General features: G+C 45.0%; 2 non-coding genes across 2 annotated transcripts; both read right to left on the bottom strand.

The window, feature by feature from the left end:
• Window positions 1-1,245: 1,245 nt before the first annotated feature.
• trnaa-agc (transfer RNA alanine (anticodon AGC)) lies at window positions 1,246-1,317 on the bottom strand. The gene has a single exon. It is a non-coding gene; the product is annotated as a tRNA-Ala (tRNA).
• Window positions 1,318-5,122: 3,805 nt separating this feature from the next.
• On the bottom strand, window positions 5,123-5,194 carry trnaa-ugc (transfer RNA alanine (anticodon UGC)). Its single transcript has one exon. It is a non-coding gene; the product is annotated as a tRNA-Ala (tRNA).
• Between the last annotated feature and the right edge of the window lie 613 nt (window positions 5,195-5,807).

Raw genomic sequence — 5,807 nt, 5'->3', positions numbered from 1 at the left:
ATCCATCGTCATCTTCCGCTTATTCCTTACTATTAAGGGTCGCGGGGGGGCTGGAGCCTATCCCAGCATCTACGGGCAAGAGGCGGGGTACACCCTGGACAGGTTGCCAGTCCCAGTTGGACTCATTCATCTCTATTTGTTAGGATTTCACTTCATGAGTTCAGAAGCATCTTCACATGAGATGCTGGTTCCTCAAATTGATTGATCGTTGAATTCTGTGTTTGATGTCTGAATTCTGTCTTTGATCTCTGGGTTCTGTGCATTGAATTCCTGCTCCAGTCTTTGATCTCTGACTGATTCTAAACTCATCGAAGGATCACATCAGCATCTTGGTCCAGACTCCAGATGGTGATTTTACCAAGTGCACCACAGTCCTTGTTGCTGTCTGCTGTTGGGTCACAGCAAAGTAAGGAAACAGCCTGACGGTCCTCAGGAGGAAATCCAACAACCTCCAAAGATGGAGGTGAATCTAGACCCTCTCATGTTGGCCATCCTTGATGAACTTGAGCGGTACTCTGGTGCAGGGATGAGGTCATGGAGCTGATCTGGGAGCAGTCCTGATGTTAAATGCTGTGATGAAGGACAGTGTGGAGGCAAAGTGGACAAAATGTGTCAACATCAAATAAAGTTGTAAACCTGTTTGAAGTCTTATTTTGTGTTTGATGGACATTTTTAAAATCACTAATGATTTTTTGACTGAACGTCCTGGATCCTGTGGTGCCTGATGAGGAGACAACTTGAGTACAGAGTTGGAGAAGAGGGTTTTTGGAGGGGAGATGATTTTTGCAGTGCTACAAGTCAATAAAATGTCATCATTTTTCAAAATGTCCTCACTAAGATGGTTATTAATTCTCTCTCTCCCTCATTCTCAGCTGCTACAGCCTTTAAAGAAAACCTTTGACTGGTGGATCTAACAAAGATCAGATGTTGTCTCCTCTAGAACATCAACAGCTTCACGTCGTGGGCAGGACTCCTACCTGAGCAGGGAGACCCCAATGGATTTCTAGTCCTGATAGGGAGAGGGTCACGGAGTGGGGAACCTGATAGGGAGTGGGATGACCCGCCCATTGTGGGTGATTGACAGGGCAGGTTTGATCTATGTTTTCATTTTCAAAAGTAATTTTGAATATTTGTGGAAAGTTAGCCCAACTTGAACATGGAGAAGATGTCTTCTGATAGTGAATCGACTGTTGTCACATTTAAGGATCACTTTAGCTGACAAGATGAAGGCTACAAAGGACCAGCTGGAGATGCCAGGGATTGAACCCAGGGCCTCATACATGCTCAGCATGCGCTCTACCACTGAGCTACACCCCCTCTGGTAGAGTCACTGTTTAACTGATGCAGGAACACAAACACAGACACAACATTTATTTTCTTCATTTTAGGGATGTCTGTGTAGGTTCTCATTCATCCAGGTCATCGTAGATCGAAGCGAAGTAAAATCTGGTCAAGTGGACGTAAGTTTATCTTGAAGACGTTTCACCTCTCATCCGAGAAGCTTCTTCAGTTCTAGTGGAGAGTGTGGAAACTCCAGCTTATAAACCTATGTGGGAGTGGTCAGTGCTAATGTGGTGGAAACGACCCTCCCGAGACTCACCTGGCCTCCCCAAACGACAGACGTTGTGCGGTGTCAGGGAGTTTCAGGGGTGGTCGTTAGGGAGTTTCACCGACCACTCAGATGCTAATGGACTGTGCTGGCAGCAGCAACTCAGTCGCGTTTTAAGGTCTCATATGTGTGAATGTCACTGAGAAGAGAACTGATCTTGTCCTGGTAGTCAGTTGTGTCAAGGACCACCATGCATCTTCCTTTGTCAGCCGGAGGGATGGTGATGTTCTCATCTTTGCTCAGTGCATTCAAGGCCTTCCTTTCCTGGACCGAGAGGTTGGCAGAGGGGACCTTCGCTTCGGAGAGGGCCGCTGTGACCTTGAGTCGTAGTTCATCTGCTTCTGTGGTGGAGAGGTTGTTCTTCTTGATGGCGGATTCTGTGGCAGTGATGAGGTCCACCGTCGGGAGATGTTTCGGGGTGACAGCAAAGTTCATTCCTTTGGCAAGGACGCGTTTCTCAGGACTGGTGAGCTCCCTGTTGGATAAGTTCCTTATCCACCTGTCCTGTGAGTCCGCTGGGGTTGGGCCTTCTGCTTCTCGTTCCCGGTCGAGGCGAGACTGGAGGCGAGCGAATGTCCTTTTCTGCCTCTCCTTGCTCTTCTGATGTTGAGATAGTTGGGCTGTCCCAACGAAGGAGGTGACCTTGTCCAAGATGGCGGGTGGCAAAAATGGCGATAACTCTTGATTAAGGTGATCTAGCTTGGTCTTTAGTCCCTCAATGGTGAAATGGACCTGTCTCACTCTCTCGTTGAGAAGCTGATTTTGTGCCCGTTCCAAAATCTTGCTGGCCCTGTGGCCCCTCACGGTGGATCCTAGTAGTAGGCTAGTGGGAATGAGGTTGTGTTGGCGGCATCGGAGGTTGGAACGTAGATGGTTCCTGTAGTCTGCGATTTTCCTTGCAGTCCTTTCGCATTCCCGCACCACACTAAGGATGTCCTTCCCATAGTGTTCGGCAAGATGTCTGTGTAGGTTCTCATTCATCCAGGTCATCGTAGATCGAAGCGAAGTAAAATCTGGTCAACTGGACGTAACTGAGCCTGTGATCTCAAAGGCTCTGTGATCTCTGTCATTTCACTGTGATGTCAGCCCTCACAGTCTGAAGGCGTGTTCACATCAATCGTGACACAAATTTTCGTGCAACAAGTTCACATGTAAAGTCCATGTAGAGAGCTGAACTGGTGTGTGTACTCGCCGGCAACGTGAGTGACGCGTATTCATGCATTTGAAAGTATTCAACTTTTGTGACAAATTCTCATGACAAGGAGTCCAGAGAGCCTGTCAGCGTTGAGATTCCCCTGGCGTCAGGGAAGTCATGTCAACGGTCCTGGAGCCTGGAGTTGGTGTTGGACCTTGATATCCTGGCACCGATCCTCACAAACAGGTCATCGAACAGGAACCTCGTCAGCCTGAAGTATCGCTGGAAACGGCCGTCGTCCAGGCGCAGTTCTTGGAGAAAGAGAGTTAAGAAGTTTAGAGGTCCAAGAAGCTTCTTCAGTTAAAAACTTGCCTTTAACCTTCAGTCTAACGCTGTTCCAGCATTGGATGAAAGAGACTGGTGCTCTCATCTTCTTCAACATTGACTTGTTCTACCAGGACAAGAGAATCTGAGCTTGGATGTCATTTAGCAGTCAAAGGCTTGTTAAACTGGTCAACATCAGCTGGTGTTCACTCTGATGATGTAGCGATGGTCTGGATTCTTCCTTCTGGAGCACCAAGCTGCTGGGAAGAAGCCTGATGATGTCAGAGTTGTGTTCAGTGGCTCCTGCTGGGTCCACCACCTACTGAATTGGATGATAAAATGCATTTGTTGGACTTTTGGTTTTTGGTGACAGCGCCACCTATCGAATTAGATTATAGCAAAATACTACTTTCTAACTGTAGTATTAAAGGTTTATTCCACCAAAATACTACTTCCTGTCCTTTAATTTCTAACTACTGTATAAAAGGTTTATTCCAATTCCTCCAAAATACTTTATAATTTATAGTTTTAAAGGTTCATTCCACCAAAATACTTTATAATTTATAGTTTTAAAGGTTCATTCTACCAAAATACTTTCTAATTTATAGTTTTAAAGGTTCATTCCACCAAAATACTTTCTAATTTATAGTTTTAAAGGTTCGTTCCACCAAAATACTTTCTAATTTATAGTTTTAAAGGTTCGTTCCACCAAAATACTGCTTTCTGTCCAACTTCTCAGTTTTAAAGGTTCCTTCAGTTGAGGGCTCCTGGTTCTGTGTGAGGGGTTGAGGGTCGATATGGGATGATGAGGACGATTTCAAGTCACGATGGTCCTGCTAAAGTAACTGAGAGTCATGATATCAAACAATGTCATCAAAATACGCTTGAACTCTTAAAATGGCAATAAAATCTACTGGAATCATTTTAGCACAAACACTTTTATTGTGTTTTTGTGAGCATCATTTTTCAAACATTATAACATAAACTTTAAAAAGGGTCCATTCACTAACACTCTTACTTGAAGGTAGTCACTGATATCAGTAAACAGCTGATAAAGATTTGTGCTCATGTTTTAATTCTCTACTCTGACCTGTGCTGAGACACTGGACCAGAGAGGAAGACCTGCTCAGCCTCCTGCATGGACCAATTCTGCAGCTCAGTGATGACGACAAGGGATTCAGCATTGAGTTCATTTTAAACTTTTTGGAGGAAACAACTGTAAATTAACCAGCAGTTACTGGTGATGCTTCACAGTTTCCAAGCTCAAACGGCCTCCTGCTTGTTGGACTCACAATTTCCAAAAAATGTAGACATCAAAAGTCAAATCATGTTTTTGTTTGGTTTTGTGTTGTTTTGTTTTTTACTGGAGGAAAACTTCAAATTGTGATGATGTGTCTGACTTAGAAACTGAACCCCCAAAAATCAAAAAGTCTCCTTCTTCTGTGCCGTGATCTCTGAGCTGATCATGATTGATCTCATCAATAATCCTTGGCAGCCGACCAGTCACACACAGCCCCCCCCCCCACACACACACTGAGACATGCAGCAGCTCACAGTAACTGCCTCAGTCACACAACAGATAGACTCCTCTCTATAACAAGATAAGCAGTAGAAATGGATGGAAGTGATGATGAACTGATGAACAGGTGATTTGTCCAAAAGTCAACATCAGATTCATTTCCAATCTGTGGAAGCAGTTTCATCTTGAGGTTCCAGGTAAGAACAGCCAGCTGTGGGCTGACACACATCTCTTCAGGAGCACTTCTATGCTCCAAACTTGCCAGGTTGAATTGTGCCTGTATTCTGAGGGCAGCAGGAGGACGGAGGAGTGAGGACACACACATTTGGAACTGAGAGCAGCTGTGTGTGGGATGTCCCCAGCAAAGATAAAACCAGCTCCTTCATGCTGGCTATGAAGGCTCACAGTCACACTGACGCAGCTACAAATACTTTGATATGCAACAGACTGGTTTCTCTTCTGGTAGTTTGTTATCAACTGTTGTCACATTTAAGGATCAATTTAGCTGATAAGATGAAGGCTACACAGGACCAGCTGGAGATGCCGGAGATTGAACCCGGGGCCTCACACATGCAAAGCATGCGCTCTACCACTGAGCTACATCCCCTCTGGTAGAGACACTGTTTAACTGATGCACCAACACAAATGTAGAAACAACATTTTTTAATTATTATTCTTAATTTTAGGGATAAAAAGGAAGTCAGCCTGTGATCTCAAAGGCTCTGTGATCTCAGTAGTTTCACTGTGATGTCAGCCCACACAACCTTAGACCACAGAGGCAAGTCAGGCTCCAGGAAGCTGAGGCTGCTCCGTTCTCAGTCCAGTCCAGAGTGAGGGTTTTCCTCTCAGAAGCTTTCCAATCCAGCCCAGATCCTCTCTGACTAGCAGGAGTCTTTGACCAGGAAATGAGAATTATATTGAACGTCTGCTCATCCTCAGAATGAAGTAAAAGTATTTGTGTTCCTAAAATAATCTCCAGATGCTAAGATCAATTATTAACATTGATTGACAGCTCTAAACTGAGCCATCATCACTATACAGTTGCAACTGAAATATTTAGAAATATTTCAAGGAAGCAGCAGGCCCTCATCCGCCCCGGTCCACCCGACTGTGTCCCCTGAGACAGATGACAGCTCACTTCTGGCAGAGGCAGTTAGGTTGAGGACCGTTGCTGATGTCATCAACTGATGTCTCCATCACAAAAGGTGACAGACAGGATG

Source organism: Aulostomus chinensis, chromosome 1, assembly GCF_037954235.1.
Source record: "Aulostomus chinensis isolate RoL2024-O1b breed Wild chromosome 1, RoL_Achi_v1.0, whole genome shotgun sequence".
NCBI classification, from domain to species: Eukaryota; Metazoa; Chordata; class Actinopteri; order Syngnathiformes; family Aulostomidae; genus Aulostomus; species Aulostomus chinensis.
Note: the sequence above shows the minus strand (reverse complement) of the source record. Positions and strands in the feature narration are given on the sequence as shown.